Below are 18235 nucleotides of genomic sequence, written 5' to 3' on the forward strand. Positions count from 1 at the left end.
TATTAAAGTGAATGCAAGTATCACTCGATAGTGGTTTTTATTCTATTTATTTACAACTCGTTTTGGCTAGTTGCACTAGATGATCCTTTCATCCAAACGGCGTCCGAAATCAAATTAATTTTCACGAATAAAAGTGAAGCAAGCAGCAGCTAGACCAGTACAGCTATACCCAACGTGAGCACGATACAGCAGAGGTTGTTTCGCGCAGGAGTGTAAAAGGACTCTTTTCCTGCATCCTGTTATTTTCTCGCTTTTCTCCATCCGACCAAAAAGCAGGAACGGCTAGGAGGAAGGGTGCGCGAATCAACGAAACAAACCCATCGCTCATCAGAGTAGAACGCCGAATCGCGAGAAGTAGCTTAGCGCGTTTTGGTACGCACTTTGTAAATGCTTGATGAGAAATGCGCTCCAATGAGCGATGCAAGTACAGGAGAGCCGGAGTAAACGAAAATGAAGAAGATGGCGACCAAAGAAAAGAGAAGCTTGGAGCTTCATAAGAGCCGAAACAGTCGCAGTCCCTAACCCCCTGTGGGCGCAAGAAGTGTTGCCACCTCTTGTGATACCGAGGCCGAGCTGATCCGCAAGCCCTGCCCTGGTTGGCAAACTAGAGCTGGCTGGCCCCGTGGCAGGTCTGACAGCCAACCCTCACGATCGGTGCGCTGGTGACCTGAGCGTCGCGTTAGCAACATAAACGAGCAGCATTAAAAGCGCAAAAAACCGCCACTTTTCAAAAAAAAAGCGAAACATTATTTCAGGCTGCCACAACCAGCCTTCGGCGGCAGTGGTGCCAGCGGCTGTGGTCGTGCCAATGTGAGTGGGCAAATGCTTCTATACGAAACACACAGCTATCCACTAGTTACCGCTTACTAAGTCAACCGGACCAGCCAATCGCTTGGGTGGCTGGATGGCTAGAGGACACCATAAAGAAAAAAAAAAAAAAAAAAAAAGGAAAGAAAAACGAACAGGGAGTAAACAGGCTTGTTGTATTTCCTCGCCTCTGCTGCTGCTGTTGTTGTTGTTGGGCAAAGCGCTTTTTCGTGCAATAGATTTTTTTCGTCCTAATGTAAATGCAACGCTGAAAACATTAGCGAGCGCTGGTGTTGTTACTGCCACCGCCGTTATTCATGGTACTGTCACCACTTGTGCCTCTGACCGGTAGCCGTGCATTATCATTAACTATTGACTGGTGAACACATCGGTCGGTAGAAGCACGTCTGCCTAAGGGGGGCGGCAGTGAAATGTCCGCCGCTTAGACCAAAGCTGAAAAACAAAAAACACATTAACGAAACAGATAGAAAAAAACACGCTAGAAAGTTGGACAGATCGGCGAATAGACGAGCAGAAAGGACTGCGATTATCAGCTGCTATGGTGGTTAGTGGATATTTTTTTGTTTTTCTCACGAAGACTACACGCGTACAACAGACGTGAAAGAGATGGCACGCAACAAACGGCTATTGCGAGCGGCTCGTAGACAAAATACAGTGGGCAAAGTGTTTACCTGCTAAGCTTAGAGACGCGTGAGATGGTCGAGGTTCGAATGCAGATACGTAACTATATAGATTTGTAGTATATGTATGCGTATTGCTTGACAGGCAATTGTCTACCAAAATGTGGTGATGGCAAGGTCTCAGTGGTGTTAATAACTTGTTGTATTAGATAGTCGTAATCATTTGCATTAGAACAATGATGGATAGCCGAGTTGTGTAGACTGTACGGCAGACGATCGATGGAAGTTTTCACGAAAACGACGCTACGTAAAGCTAATTGCTAGCTTTTGCTGTGTACAACTGAAATGTCAATAACTTAGAGATCGTATTGAAATATCAAAGTTACAAGACTATCTCATTTAATGTGACAAATTATCGCGTTCTGGCAGTAATTTTTGATTGAAAAATGTCTCGTAAAAAAGTTGGCCTATTTTACATAGTCATCCCGTAAACAGTCGTCTCGCCGACTAACCGCGAAAGGTCCAGTTTTTAGTAACAGAACAAGAAGCCAAAAGTATAGTTAAATGCAATATCTAACATTAGAACTCACTTCTCGATTCGTAACTTGGCTACTGTGCAAGGTACTATGCATCGTAATATGCTCTAATATGAACGAGTGCAATATGAATTGCCCCAAACACATACAGATCAGTTTGCTTACTATATACATGCTCGAGGAACCACCTGTAGCAGGTACATGACGAGGATCGTCGTAGGGCAAGAAGCACGCACGACAAAAGCAGAGTCTTTACCGTAAGCGCTTACACTTAAAAAGCATTGATAATAGACACAACAGCTTTCGCAGCCTCGATATAATGATGGTGATCATTGTGGTAATGGCTTGCGGTCTGGCTTCCTCCACACAGTAATTTTGACGTCAGAAAGATAGCAACATTGTTTGTTATTGTTATCGGCTACCAGTCGGTACGCAGCTGGAGTGCGGGGCGTGCCGTAGCGGAGCCGCACGAAACTGTATACATAATAGATATTGTCTGTTTATATAGCTAAGTGTGTGTGTTCTATATAAGTGTAGGTGACGGCTGGCGTCTGCTACCTTCCGCGGTCGGCGTCTAGCAGACCCAAAGCAGTGCGAAGTGTAATATATCATGTAGTTAAGCCAAAACGGCGCTCACCAGCTAATGGTTACTTCCTACTAGACTTGAACAATCCCCTTTTTTCCAGTCCTCCCTTGTTGTACCCGCCTCGCGCAGGCGAGCTCATACACACAGACACACACATATAGACACGCAAAACTACTAGAACAAGAAACTCACAAGTCGTCGAGCACTCTTTTACTATTAGGAACTGGCATGGTCTGCGCAATCGTGTGCGATGCCTGTGAACTTGACCTGAAGCCGCCTAACACAGAGCAAACAGTGCACGGACTAACATACCGCCAATGGGTCAAGTATATAAAAGGGGGAGACGGACCGGTTTTTCACTTCACTCTGCCCTGACTTTAGCCCTCTTAGTGTGTCTGGATTTCGCTCTCGATTTGCCCACCAGGAAGAGGAAAAGAGAGACGCAGATTTGTTGGGCTCGCTATTTCATTCAGGAATGGTTTCGGTGGTGGTGATTTCTGCGGGCTATCATTTAGGCCCTTAGCGGTTAGGAGTGGGAAGAGGGAAAGGCAAGTTCAACGGCAGAAGAAGCGTAAGGGGTTGGCACTGCAAGGAGAGTCACTCAACTAAGATTTATGGTCTCACTGCAACTACCACTTCGGAGGAACGCTTAGAAATATAGGATCCGCGTTCACAATCCTAGCTACAAAGCGTAGTCAAGTTAACCTAAAAATAGAGCAAAGGTCGTCCGCTCTCTACATTCGGTCGACGCTGAAGCTTGAAGACAATGTCCAGCCCATACCTCCTAAATGGCTTGGCTTTTGAATTGGCCAGTTGGTACCGACACTAGTACCTACTGATGATTCTGTTGACTCGAATAATCTTAAAAATTTGCGCTTATGTTTGAGGCCCGACCTAGTCATTGACTCTGGATTTCACAAGCAACGAAATTGTGGCGCATACTTGAGGCAGAACTGGCTTTCTACAGAGCTTCTAGAATAAACGATTCAAAGAATATACAATCAACAAGGAATAACAAAGATTTAAACGTTCAACGTTCTCGTCCAAAAAAAATTACCTACTAAGCGGTTCATGTGCTTTTGATGTGATGTTTGTCATGTGAGATTCCTACATTTTGCTTGGGTACTTACGATTTTTAATATGCAATACGCGACCGTTTCAGCATGCATTGTACATACATGTATACATGTATAGATGTACAAAGGAGAGAGAGAGAGAGCCTTTTGAGCGTGGCGCTGGTAGCGCAGGAGAGACCTGAATGAGATATTATTCCGCACAAAAATGAGGGAACATCACTTTCGGAACGATATAGCCAACAGTTGCCAGGTCGAAAGCTTGGGCTTGACCAATTAAATAGTTAGCAGATTGCTCGGCTGCTGCTATTGCAACGTCATTGTTGACGCACCTTGTTGTGCGTTGCACTCATTATCGCGGCCATCTCCGCCTCTTCACGGAGCTGTCGCGTCTTCTAATCGTTCCCTAAACTATCGCCCATCGTACGTCTCCTCCATTCGCTGAGTGTGATGGCAATTCGCGTTTAGGTGGCGTTCGCACTCGTAGTGGTGGCGCCAGCAGCAACTCCGACGGCTACGGCAACGCCAAGCGGTTGACGGCCATCGCGAAGTGGTCTCAGTAGCTGTTAAATCTGCTGCTGTCCTCGCCCGCTGCAAAATAAGTGCCCGACAGCGAGTGAGTTAATCGGGAATATTTGTCAAGACAACGAGCCTCTGACAGACCGTCATATCAGCCCAAGTCTGTGCAACGGTCTCTAGTGATATGCGTATTCGAAAAAATAATAGCGGAAGGCACAAACGGGACTAGATTTGACCGCGTCAGGTAAGAAGAGACTGTCGTGCGCAGACGAACAAGCAACGACGCAATGGGTTGAGTTAGGAAACAGAGTAAGTACGTGGCGACGACAGTCGGATGCAACTCGTCACAATATCCCACATGGAAGTGTGTTCTATTTACAGAAAAGAAATGCGATGTAATGTCACCGACACGAGGCTCGGGCACGACGAGAGCATTAATCGGTGAAACCCTGCGCTTTAACTATTGCTTTCTTAACTTTGCATCCCTAGTACGATTTCTTTCGTGCGAAATTAGCCTAAATTAATTATATAAAATACGAGATGTCTGTTTCTGAAGTAGGTGCCGTTCTCCTATTGAAGATTTATCTTCCTTCTTGCATCGTAGCTACAAATCCTTTCTGAAATCATAGTACCCACAAAATTAGTCATTCTACTTATATTTTTCAAAGGAAAGCGGCTGTTCTCGCTGGTCTCGTTTTTCCATGGAGACGGCGATAGATGCTGATGGTAGTGAAGTCAAATGTAAGGTGGCTTCGTGACATATTGAATTTTTGTGCAGTAGGTTGCCGGCCTACGATTTGGCCTCGACCATGGGGTACCTTCCATGTTACTCGCTTTCGTCTTGTTGCCGTGTATGATTTGGTGATGACCTGCTACCACGAGGAAAAATCGACTCGGAGACAAGAGTCTTGAAGAGAAAGAATTAGAGAAATGGAGGGAGCCAAGGAGCAAAGGAGGTTAGGAAAAGCCAAAGGAAAAGCAGACGGCTATAACGCCTCATAGAAGATAGGAGTCATAGATCATCGTCGATCACTGCCGACGCCGCGGGTCCACACCTCGCCGTCGGCTCGCATCGACAACAGATACAGCCAAACATCGCATAGGATAGGCACTCAACTACACAGAAAGCACACGAACTTGCGCGTTTAAGCACCAGCTATACTAAACATAGAAAAGACTTAAGGTTTCCCCTTGACAGAGGCAGCAGCATCAACGACAGTAGAAGTAGCATTATCATCATGAGCAGCATCAGCATAATCATCGTCTTTGTCGTCGTCATCGTTGCCTGCCGGCATTAAAAGCAGTGCAGCGCTTAAAGCCCGAGAGGCCGCTGGGTTGTGGCCCGCGGGTTACATCGATGATACGGCTTGAATGCGTGGCTACCTGTCGTGGTAAAAAATATACTTTGGATCAACTGACGAGAGAGTTCGCGCTTTTAGAAGCTTTTATACTAACAATAACGGAACTGTGCAAGCAAATTTGGTTGTGATGTCAATTATCGATGAACATATGTGTATTTGTACTTTGCAAAGGCAATAAGTTTTTCGAATATTGAGAACAAAAATAGGGAATAACACATTTTCGTAGGATGCTGTTAGATACTGCATTACCCTGGTGATACAGTCGTTGTACTGCACAACAGATTGAGCGGCTATCGAATTAAACTTAAGGCATTCGAAATATTATATCGCTCTATCCTGAAATGTGTATCAAGAACTGGAATCATGAGCTTCTCGTCACTTTACGAGACTGGGTATGGCGAACTCGGTTGATACCCGAGTGGTCTTAACCGTTCTCAAGCGGGTGGTCGAAGCGGGCTGAGCTGAGCTCTGTGTTCTTTCGCGTTGGGAAGACCGCCGATCGAAGGAGCTTCTTCTCATCGATGATTTGTCGAAGTACTCCCTGCTCGGTCAGTCTCGCTTAGGTTAGTTTTTGTTTCAAGCGCCGTAGAAAAGGTTACGAAAAACAAGGCACGAAAAAAGGGAAGAAAAACGAGGTCAGAAAAGTAGACAGATAACTGCCTAGAGTATAGAGAGAGAGCGAAAATCTCCATATGGGAGATCGTCGCTCAAGAGCTTTAGCGCACAGTCTCTGTAACGTTATTCATAGGACGCGGGCACGCACGCACACATACGCAACAAAGGGCGTGGGGTCGGAAAACTCGCGAAAATCTTTACAGGTACGGGGCAGCCGCAATCGAGAGCAGGGCACCGAGTTAGACAAGCAGTGACAATGCCGACGGTGACTACTACAATCGATGATCTGTTCGCTATATGATAGAACACTTCCTGAGCTGTCACGGCCGCAGCGGCCCGAGTCTTGACGTTCACAGCGAAGGGGCATTTGAGTGGTCTCGCGCAGGTGCAGACATCGCTTGGGCTTCAACCTTCACGGGAATAATACGCGGGCTAGAGAAGATCATATGGCCGAATAGTTTAAAGAGCGGGATCATTTCAATATGCTGTTCTCGCGTATCTTTTATAAATGGGTGTTAGCAGAGTTGTGTCATGTTATTGCTCAGTACATTCAGAAAAGCGATATAACAGTAGTGTGTTAGATATTAGCACGTCCTGCAACAGGGGTGATTTGTGATCTTTGGCCTTCGGAATCGGAGCTCGTCCGCATAGTAAGCGTATGGCTGCGACGCGGAAGATCAGTAGCAAAGAGGTTGATTTTTAGCTTCCTCTAAGGACAGACGCACTTTTATCAAATCCTATTCTGCTTGATCGGCCTACTTTGCACATGGAATGAAACGTTCGAGACACGACGGCGAGGACGTCGACTACGCAAAAACCGCTTCTTCTCCAAGGGGGAAGAAGCCTTTAGCGCCTCTAACAAAACGCCCATATAAGGCATAATCAGGGGCAAGAGGACGCGACACGAGACCCTAATGCCACATAGGAAAACCGTCGCGACAATGGCCGTCTCCAAAAATATTAATCGATGTGTTAGATACTCCTTGAGGCTATCGTTTCGTTTAAGGAATAAGCCAAACAAGACTAGCGAGGTCGATTTTATTTATTAGGTTTCGCTGAACCTCTGTATTAGGACTACTGGACATGACCTCAACCTACATAAGCGATACGATTTTAGACCTTTGGAGGGTTTATAACAAGTCGATATAGGTGAGCGGTTCTTAAAAATACTCTTCATTTGTATACTGGAAGCAACTTTTAGACGTATATTACCTTAAAAAATACATTTTTTCCGAATGATTGGGATTTCTTAGTTTTTTAGTTGACAGATTTGCATCAGTATGGTTTATGCAAATGTCGCTGTCATGTTTCGCTTAATAAATATATAATAATATTAAGGATTTCCATTGCTGTTCACGTAGCTCGCTTATATCCATGTAGGAGAACCTTTTGACGTTTTCGTACTAAATACGATTTTTAACCATTGTTTTCGATATAGACCTTGTTTAGCAAGTTAGAAGTACATTCTCACGTACATATTTTTTCTAAATACTTAGCTATAATATGTAATTATCCATTCCTGCAAATATTTTTCAAGACATTATTAATAAGTAAGTATGTATTTGTAGAACCTATATATTATTCCAACATTTCGAATCGCCTATGATGCGTGTCACTTTTGTCTGGGTGCCAAATTGGACGCTGTTTAAAAAAGTAATATTCCAGCGCATGATCTACGAACGACGGTAAAAAAACAAGCTGAATTTTTGTAATATACTTATTATTTTCGAAACGAAAACAGATGGCACTAGTTCGGATTTTCCGAAGATCGACTGATCTGTAACTATGCTGTATGATAAACACATGGACCGCATAATAACTCTGTGTGTGTATGTATTGCGTCTAGTTTTGCAAGAACGTTACCATACGACCATAGTTTAAATGACGCAATTTGGCGAAGAAGACTTCTGGGTTGTATAGAGGGCTTGAAGTCGCAGAGCGTCTCAGTTACCCATCCCCCACAGCGAGGAAATATCATCTAGAGAGTCACACAAATATGCACATCCTACCACTCTTTGGCTATTATAAAACGCTATCGCGACTGTTAAAAAAAACATGGTTAATTATATGGTATACCCAGTAAACCCGGTAGACCATTTCACTGCTGCGTGTATAGGCCTTTCTTTACAGACGCGCCATCTTTTGTGAATCGTGCCGTCGTTGCTTATAATAATGAATGTAGACCATGCAAGCCGTTTCAACATTGATGAAACTAACATTTCTTAATTGAAATTATTATTATTGTGTAACAGACAAAACTATAGCAAAGTAAACGTTTTAATCGTGTGGATTTAGTACTATTATGAGAAGTAAGCCATTTCTACTCGTTTTATGTAAAGTTGACAGGAAAACGAACGAACGGGACATGCTCGAGCGAGAGTAAAATTTGTCAATGTTTTTAGGGAGTACGTTGTTTATCACATGGGTATTCTCACGTTTGATCTGTCTATTGTTTCTAGTGTATTGTTCTTAGGCCCTCAAAAGAGCAATATTTACTATTACGTTGTCTACTGGCCGTGAAATGCTTCGATCTGCTCGTTCAGTTCCAATTGTTCGTAAGGTATCGCCGAAAATCCATAAAGCCCCCCCAACTCCTAAGGAAGTATACAAAACATACATGCATCGTCGTGTATTTTTTTAAATTGGATATTATACTTCTTTCCAATGTCAAAAAGTTTAGACGATTTGAAACTTGTAACTATCTAGATTCTTCAAGTAACCATAACTGTCGTGTAGCATACGTCATCGGCGGAATTTTAGCCGGCGTTGGTCGTGCTGACTTTCGCGGCCAGGGCTTTCACCGTTCGAAGCATTGCGTCGTGATTATGGTAGCTGGTTTACCCTCTCCTTGCACAGATCCGAACATTTGATCATGTTTAACTTTCTTGCGATAGAAAGAACTTGATGTACTTATGCAATACATGCAGTAAGCAGACGTCACTTCTGCCAGCCGCATAGACAGCATAATTCGTTTCCGTGTCACATTATGAGAAAAAAACAAATGAAAAAATTAGTGCTTCTTTATTTCGTTGCTGTCTGTGTCGTTTGGTGCCTTCTCTCGACGTTTGCGAGAGGTTTCACTGTGGTACATTTACTGTTCGATACACGTTCACATTCTGACTGACGCCGGTTACCTTTGACTGAGGAATTGTCCACGCTTACGGATCATTCGGAGAGGGCCCCTCTAGCAACATTCATGACGACCTATGGGTAGCAACTGCTTAACGAGATGATAGTGCCAGCCCCGTGCGGCCGCGCGGTACAGCCAGCGTAGAAATGACATGCTCGACCGCCGCTTCGTTCTTTGGATGGACGCCGGCGTTAATGACGGTGAAGAGTTTTCCTTAAACCGTACCAGAGACATCACACAAACACACAAAGCATATGCTGACGACACATAAACAAACGCCGATCTGTTGGCCGGCACCGATATACAGCCCTGCTGTCGATAAAAGGTCTGCTATTTCAATCAGTTCGTGTTCTCTAATCCAAACACTCTTTGTATCTGATTCCCGCGCGGTATCTACGTTTATTGTGGTGATTTAGTCGTCGGTTAACGTTATCAAACTAGCAAACGTAGCAGGAAGCACGGTAATAACTGCTTATTTAATCTAGATCCTGCATCTATTATATAGGATAGAGAAAACGACAGTTTTAAGAAGTTTTTACTTTATATCTGTTAAAATAAGACAAGAGTAAAACGTAATACATATAAGAATTGAGAAAAGGTTAAATAAAGACTCTGAAACTGACCGGCACGACCTTTTTTTTAAACCGTCAACAGACCTTTGCTCCACCCTGTATATCCATATAGCATGTAGAGGCTTATATGGCACAAACCATTTTTGACAAATTACTTGCCTGACGATGGGCATTGTATATTTTTATAGAGAAAATCGACGTACCGAGCGATAGCAGGTTGTTTTTTGACCACAGAGCTGTTACATATATATAAACGAACACTGTCTTATTTACATCGGTACTTACAAACGGTGTCAAACCCAACTATTGTTCGCAACTTCCACTTATGTCAGCTAGTTTTAGAAGGATGAATGATGGAAAAATCTATCAAGACGCTCCTACTTCTGATGATGATAATGCTTCGATGATTACTCTGATGATTGGAACCGGACCTGTTCTTCTCAACAGGCCAATGCCTGCAGTATTAGGACTATGATTTAAGCATAATCCTACATACGCCGAAATCGTCTCGTATACTTCCTCGTACAAGATCTGCTTCACACGTACAGCCATCGCTGTGTTGAGGATGCTAGTCGCGCGAGCTGTTTTGACAGTGGACGCCGAAGGATACAGGGTGAGATGTTGACGTCCAAGATCAGGCTGTCGTTGTGAAGACGACCCGCCCGTAATACACGGCCAAAACTCCGACGTAAGCAGGCTGCCCGTCATCATTGTACTGCTAGCAGAGCCACTTTGCGTGTGGATGCATTCCGCTGTATCCAGCTACAGATGAAGGCCGATAGTTTTGATTTCCCGCTCGGCCCACGTCTGCCGACGCATACAACCAGTTAGTGTCGCGCCTGCTTCGCTCCACATGTGTGTGGCTGGTTATTGGGGTTTTGGGAAGCCACGTCGTCGCGCGGTAAGCCGCAGCCTTGCCGCAACAGTGGTCCTGCTATACACAAGAAGATATACACGAACACACGAAGTCTGCCGGCGCAAGACGGCCAGGGGCAGACATGGCTTGGGTGGCTCAGATGGCATTCTGAGTGACGGCCAGAGTCGGACGGAGCCGTAGAGTCGCCGCCACCGCTGCCGCTGTAGCCTGCTGCTAGGGGCGGCGACGCCAGTAGATGGGTTGAACAGAGGGGAACAAGGGGCATTAAGGCTGAGAAAAACGCGTAAGGATAGATAGTTTCCGACCGCTATATCGCTCGACACACCCAGCCGCCGTCAGTGCCACCACCGATGTTCTACTATATACTATACAGTCCTACTTTTGCGCTGCAGGCTGAGGCGACTTCGACGATCTCGCCGAGTGTATGGTACTGTAGTCTGTGCTACCCTATCGAGCTCCGCCAGGCGAAGGCAGGGGGTGACAGCAGTATGAGACAGCAGCCTGCGACGAAGAAAGGGTCTGTCTCGGAGTTCGTGGCAGGGGTAAAGGAGAACTGTACAGGATGGGGGAGAAAAGGAAGACGGCTCTGTGTTCGAAACATTAGGGCACAGAGGCGAGGGGCCAGTACTGCTGGGTCAATGCTTGCTTCTTCGGGGCGAACGCAAGCGGAGGCGAGGGTAGGTTTTGTGGAGGGCGTCGGACGAGAAGGGGCATCAAAAAGTTTGCCTGGTCGACCGGCCCCTGACGAGTCAACCCTCAGGCGACCCCAAATCCTGGGATCCTACGGGATGTCGTCCTACTGAGCAGCATTCCCTCTAGCCCTTGCCAGATACCCCACCTTTCCATGCAGCGAACCAAGCAGCCTCGCCGCCACGGTCTGCTGCTAAGGCTAAAGTTAAAGCTGGTGCAGCATCAGCAAGCGGCCAGTGCAGCGACTGGATACAGCCGAGCCAGCAGCTGGCTACCCGTGTGATGTACCCCCCAGTGACGGTGGCGTTTCCTCACCGACGTTGCCGACCGACCGACCGAGCAGGCCCCCGTCCACCCATGTGCTGCTGTGACTACTTCTACTGCTGCTGTCAGAAGTATCTGTGAGAAGAGGTCAGGACAGAGGACCCTGGGACCGGGACCATGGACGAAGCCTTCAGTTAAGGTCTAGGTTAGCAGCACGGGGGACTTCCGTCTCACATTGAAACGAAATGATAGTAAACTAAACTGCTAGCGGAAGGACACGGAGCAAGGGGCGTCAGCCGTCAACAAAGATGGAAGAACTAAAGAACACGTAAACCAATAAAAAATCGCATCGAACAGAAAATTAATAGAGAGAAATTAAAACTAACGAAAATACATAAATACAAAACCAGGCACATGGCACTCCACGGGAATCTTCACTTGAGCGAAAGGGGATGTCTGGTCCATGGCCCTAGGTCTGTTAATGAGGTCGAAGGGTGTCGAAATTGTGTGAGTAGCTGGCTTTGTGCAGAATATATGACTATTTAAGCCGGGCACACTTTGGCTGTTTGAAACACTGAAACGCGCTGCCAAAACAGTGAAAAAGAAAAAACAGCCAAAGATCTTCAAACAGTGCCCCTATTTACGTGGCGCAAGAAAGCTCTATGCTAACAAACGCGACTCCTGACCAAGCCAATAAGGAAGTTTATCAGCACTTCACAACAGGTGGCCATGTTTACTAAAGCCCAAGCAAAACATGACAACTTACCGCAGAAACACTTGGCGACTGTTTTATGATCGATCGAACTAAGAGGAATCTAAAATAACATAATTGTCGATATTAAACTGTGGGTTCAGCGTCTGTGTTCGATTTTGTTTCGTTTGAAAAAACAGTTGTATCTTCGAGAAGTGTCACGTACGAAAGGACAGGACCCTAAGCGAAAACAAATTCTCATCATGCCAGCCTGTTTGTCGAGGTCTGTACGGTCACGGAGATCGTCAACAACTTACGACATTGTCGCACGAGTAAACTATAGTCTACTCCATACGTTGATTTCCAGACACCATTTCTCTAGTTCCAATAACACGTACGTCTCTGAGAATTATTCGCGCAGTCCTTTCGTTTAAAGCAAAAATAGATCTTGAACGTCGACCCTACAAACACTCGTGTACTCGTACGCGTACCGTACTATTACTGTCCTACTCTACAGCATAAATCAATAGATAAGCGTTATTTCTTCACACGATTGGCCAATAACTGCGCACAATTGAAAAGGTTATGATTCATTTGTGCAGCGTTAGCCAATACCACAGAAATTTATTCGTTACGAAGAGCTCCTAGCTCGACCCTATGGATCGATTGCCGCTGCTTTCGTCCCAGCTTTTGCTATTGTCAGGTGTTAGTTTCGCCGACAACTGGCGGCCACCAGCGGCTTCGAAAAGGAATTACGCGGCCGCTGCGGTGTCTGACATCACTGCGTATGGTGATCCAAGCAGTTACCAGATAATTTACTGTACTCCTTCAGCAAATACTAATTACATCCCAATACAGAGTGCTGTTACTGTTGCTTATATGGCCGCTATAGAATGGCTGTTCGAGCAGCGTAGGAAAATGAACCAGTAGGGCTCTAAACAGTTTGGCCGCTTACACCGGCACAGAACGGCAACGGCGGGCAGGGGTCTACGGCGATTCCAGCAGCAGCAGTGGGAAGGAAGTAGCTAACGAAACAAGAAGACGCCGAGAACAAAATTATCTTTTCACTTGGGTGCATCGCTTCTCATCGACACGGCGCGCTGCATTCGTCTACATTAGAGGGCGTCTAAAGGCTCACAGGGTTGCTGTTACCGAGCGTCGCTGCTATTGTCATGGGACTAACGCTCGTCTGCTATATCGTCTACGCTGCTCTTCGCGATGCGACTATCAGCGTGGCAGCGCCTGCCCCTACAGAAGGAGGCGTAGCGGCCACAGCAAGAGCAATAATACATGTTTACGAAACATCTGTCCGTCTGCAGTGTGAATGGCGTCGATGTGTGCCCAACCGAGAGGACCAATAGGGGGCAAGCATAGAAACGGTGGACGAAATAGGCAACGGAACGGGAATACACAAACAAGAAGAAGTGGGGAAGATTGCATATGAAGATGCGCGGCAAGCGTGAGGTGCAAAAGGCCGATGAACGACTGCACCAGCGCCACCAGTAATAGGTTGTGCGGTGCGGGAAAGATACAACTGCCACATCAACGGCTTGCCCTTGATTCGACCCGTCGCTGCTGCTCTGGCCGTTGCTTGCTGTTGGTCCATCTGAGCAGTTTTACTCGAACAAATGGAAGGGGTTCCTGTCGCCTTTTCTCCTGGCTTACCCCTACGACCACCCCCCTTTATCGGTGTCTCCCGATGCAGTCGCTTGTGCCACTTCTTTTACATTTATTTGCGGGTTCCTACTTGCAGTAGCCGAAAGAGACCTAGGAGCTTTCGGATCATCAGCCAGCAAGAAACGAACATCGCGGCGACGTTGTGATAGGCTTACAGTATATTTAACTTGTATATAAAGACGTAGTGTATAAAACACAGCCCCATATATTTTAGATCGCGAACTATCGTGGACATTTATCATAGTGCGCGCTGGTTTTAGCAAGATTTCTTCTGTAAAGAAGATACGATGTGGGGTAGGTGGGGGAATTCGGGACGAGGGATATCTACAGTCTGTGGGGTATGACGTAGCAGTAATAGTGGTAGGTCTGAATGCCCGCCTCTCCAGCTGCTCAAGGTGTCATTCTTGGCTTTATGCGCCGTGCAGCGGAGTTCGAAATGTCCATGGTGGTGGTTGATAGACTAGAAGGAGTTGCTTTCCACATACAGAATAGATAAACACATCCAACGAAAGGAAATTCCTAGCGTGAACGGACGCCGTATCTATAAACGTTTGAATATATTGCTTTCGCGTGTTGCTCAATGTCAACGGGCCTTTCAGTGCGTCGCACCATCTCTGTGTGCATTAAATTTGTTTACTTTTTTTGTGATTATTTTAAACTAAATGCTGACCCATACCGAGCTACTTCGTGCACACAAGTATAACTATCATCTGTATTTAATTGGGATTCTGTGTACAGTTAAAGATTTTTTTTCCAAATTAAATTTAACCTCTGAGTGAATTCTATACTTGTGGATGACCGTACCCTCTATTTGAAGTTTTGTGCAATTAACAGGAAGGCTATGGCCGAAAAAATTAGAGGATTCGTACGTAGGCTACCATTGTTCTTCACTTTGTCGTGGCAATGCGGTTCCTGAGATCAAGCACCTAACTAATAACTAATCATTGGCTCACGAATAACCAGTGTGGGCAAATGTGGGGTCATTCGATAACTTAGCCTTTAACGCACCTAACCGCATACATTACCGCGTAATTCGCACGGTGTCATTGCTTACCGCAGATCAACACACGTTGACCTGTCCTTCACAGTGTCCTTATCCTCTAATCTTGGTGTCACCAAACTTGCCTTGTTGCTGTTACTGTTGCAGTTATAAATGGCGTCATTGTGCCCAATTTTAAGCGAGATTTTGGATGAGCAGCGCAAAGAAGCGGCGGCTCGTTCCAAGTGCGAAGGGTACAATAATGTCTATATCTCGAGCAATTTTGCAAAGTCGAGGCTATCAGCACTCCATGGCCCTATTTCGGCCTGCTACACGGGAGAAGAGAAAGCACGCCTGGCGCAAACTGCTACCGCTGCCACGAGACGATGATCCATGGTTCCCCCGAGTCGCCTCCCTCCCTCACTGGTTGTTGTGTGCCCGAAATTCGACCCCATTTTGACCTTGTCTGCAGTTTCTCCCCCAAAACCACCCGAACCCCTAGGCGTCCTCAGTTACTCCTGAAGTGACTGCCTTCCCCTCGAACGGGTCCCCGTTTCTTCGGATCGACACAGCGATCAGAGAAGCCAGTGCTCCATCGCGCAGTAACTTTGCCGTCGTGTAGCCAAAAGAAGCTGCTATGAAACACTCACACAAAGCAGAAGGCTATCGTTACCGGCGCTAGCGTTAAAAGCAGCATAGAATAGTCTGTTGCCCGTTGTTCGCTGGTGCCTCCTCTTAGCAAGGCGCAGGCAGCAGCGCCCGTCGGAAGTTAGTCTCCTCCGCAACCGAGAGTTAGTCGTCTTTTGAGGGCTGGAGATTCGCTTGTGGGGGGCGTTCGGGGGTCGGGGAGCGAATACATGGAAAGGCGGGCAGTTTGGGGGGTTGAAAATAGGGACGGTGCCGGAGTCACCAGAGTCCCTCAGAGGGCTCTAGTGCCCACGATGGTCTTAATCACATTTGAGCAACGGACAACGGCAGCGGCTTTCGTCGCCGTAGCAATTCGCACAAGCAGTTGTTATAAGTAGCAGCGGGTTTGCCGGCACCCGCTGCGGAAGACTGCTGTGGCGGCTGCCATAGCTATTGCTAGTCGCGGACCTGCTACTGCTGCAGCCGCCGTCGTCGCAGCTCTGGAGACAGATAAAGCAGCTTTGTCCTAGCGCTGGTGGTGCGCAAAGACGCATGTTTGCCTGCTGACTCTCTGTGCCAGTAAGTCCGTAGTAGCAACCTCCACGTCTCTTGAATTCGGGATAGAGTCAACTCGAAGAGGGACTTGCTTACTAGCGCTTGTCCAGCGCCAACCCTCCTGATACGGAGTTAAGTTGGGTTTAGGTGGGCTGAGAGATATTGGGTTGGATGTTGTTGTTGTTGTTGTTGTTGTCGCCGCCGCCGCCGCTTTAGTCGACTCGGTCGATCTCCCAGACGACTTAGTTACAGTGCTACCGGTCTCTCTACTCCTGTTGCGAGACCACTAAACCACCGCCGGCTTCACTACTACTAGCCTGTATGTATCGCTAGGTGCATGTATGTATCGTCTGCGGGGAGCGCTTAGTCTATCCATAGGGAGCTAACATCTATGTAAACCAAGCTCTTGAGTATTATTACTGCAACAACTACCACTAACAACAGGGAGTCGCAGGCCCTGCGTACGCCTGTAACAACACATACACACATTGGCATACACACGAATAGTCTTTAATACAGATGCTGCCCTGACAATTGACAATAGCCACCATTTTTAGGCTCACTCTTATGCTATAGCAATGACGTCGGCGACGGAGACGGCCGCAGTCACCCGTGTGGCAGCAACGGGTCTCGTGCTGATCTCGGTCCAAATCCAGATGCGAATACAATGGCGGGCACAAGTGTAGAACTGGAAATATTTAACGGTAACAGGGGGGTTCTGTTGTTTTCTTCATCGACCCGTTGAAATTTTCAGATTCGGGAAAAGCGGCAAATTTAATTTTAACGATGGTCGAACTCGCAACAAGTAGATATGTCCAACTTTTGTGGAGCTTCTCTATAGGAAGGTTGAATACTTCTGCTTTATCCATCCACCTATAACATAATACAGAGAAAAATAGCAGCACAAATTGAGCTTGCTTCAAGAATGATCAAATACCCTCTAACATTATAAATGATTACTCATTGTCTAGGTATTTATCTCTTATTTTGAAACTGTTGGAACCGCTGTTCTTCGTGCTCGTAACTGTTTCAATCGAAGCATATGGTCTTGTCTCGCGTAGCGCGACACCTTTCAGCATCGGCCGGCCAATCTCCGTTCGAATTTCATTATCGCTAACTTTTCTCTCCCCTTGAGAATCGTCGGTTTGTTACTGCTGCTGCTGCTCGATGGTAAGCGAGTTTTCACCTTGAAATGAAAGATGTAGTTGTGCTTCACGTACGCGTGTACGTCGTGTCTGTCTGTCTGCCCGCCCGCCTGTACGCATGACTCGGTCCTTCTTTCTATAGTCCAGAGAGGAAAAAGGGAAATTGAAAATAGACAGCCAGTCGGCACGCAGTCAGGTGTAGGAAAATTCAGGTGAGGGGGGCAACATTGAGATATTTCATTTTCCCGATGCAGCTGTTCATGGCGGTCGTATCAGCGGTGATGGCGGATGGACAAATGTACATAGATACGTTGTTTGCTAACTTCTGTCAGCTCGTTCATTGCTTTAGATTCGATAGGCCAATGTATCGCGCATGCTGCGTTCAGCGAGCAGGAGGAACATGTACGTTTTTTTTTTTTCTTTGATTTTCTTCCTATATGTAGTCTTTTCTCTTCTCAGTCGTCTCTAAATGGCCGAATCACGGCGCCGATTACTACAAGTACGACAGGCGTTGCTGCTTTTGTGGCCGCAGCTGATATGCGCCGTTGGAAGATGCCGTGAACACGCCACATTGAGTCTACGCTCATATTCCACTAAAGACATTTTGTCAGGTATTGCAGATAAAGATATGCAGAAAAAGGCGAAACATACAACGATCGAACGGATGATGGTCAATAGCCAGTGCTGACAGTTTGGAAGGAAGAAGAAAAAATGCTGGCATTTGTGAGTGAGACGACAGAAGATGGCGGAACATGCCAACAACGAGGCAAACCAAACGTTTCACTTGGAGCACCAAAACAAAAAGATGACGACGTCTTTATCTGTATTCTCTACGAATACGATCTGTCTATTTATATTACTAATATTCTGTGGCTATCTGTGTATTTGTT

General features: G+C 46.3%; 1 protein-coding gene across 1 annotated transcript in view; it reads left to right on the forward strand.

The window, feature by feature from the left end:
- Window positions 1–18235, forward strand: part of LOC111268174 (uncharacterized) — a 114457-nt gene that overhangs the window by 1292 nt on the left and 94930 nt on the right. The gene's annotated exons all lie outside the window — the stretch shown is intronic.

This window comes from Varroa jacobsoni, unplaced genomic scaffold (genome assembly GCF_002532875.2).
Source record: "Varroa jacobsoni isolate VJ856 unplaced genomic scaffold, vjacob_1.0 scaffold_134, whole genome shotgun sequence".
Taxonomy (NCBI): domain Eukaryota; kingdom Metazoa; phylum Arthropoda; class Arachnida; order Mesostigmata; family Varroidae; genus Varroa; species Varroa jacobsoni.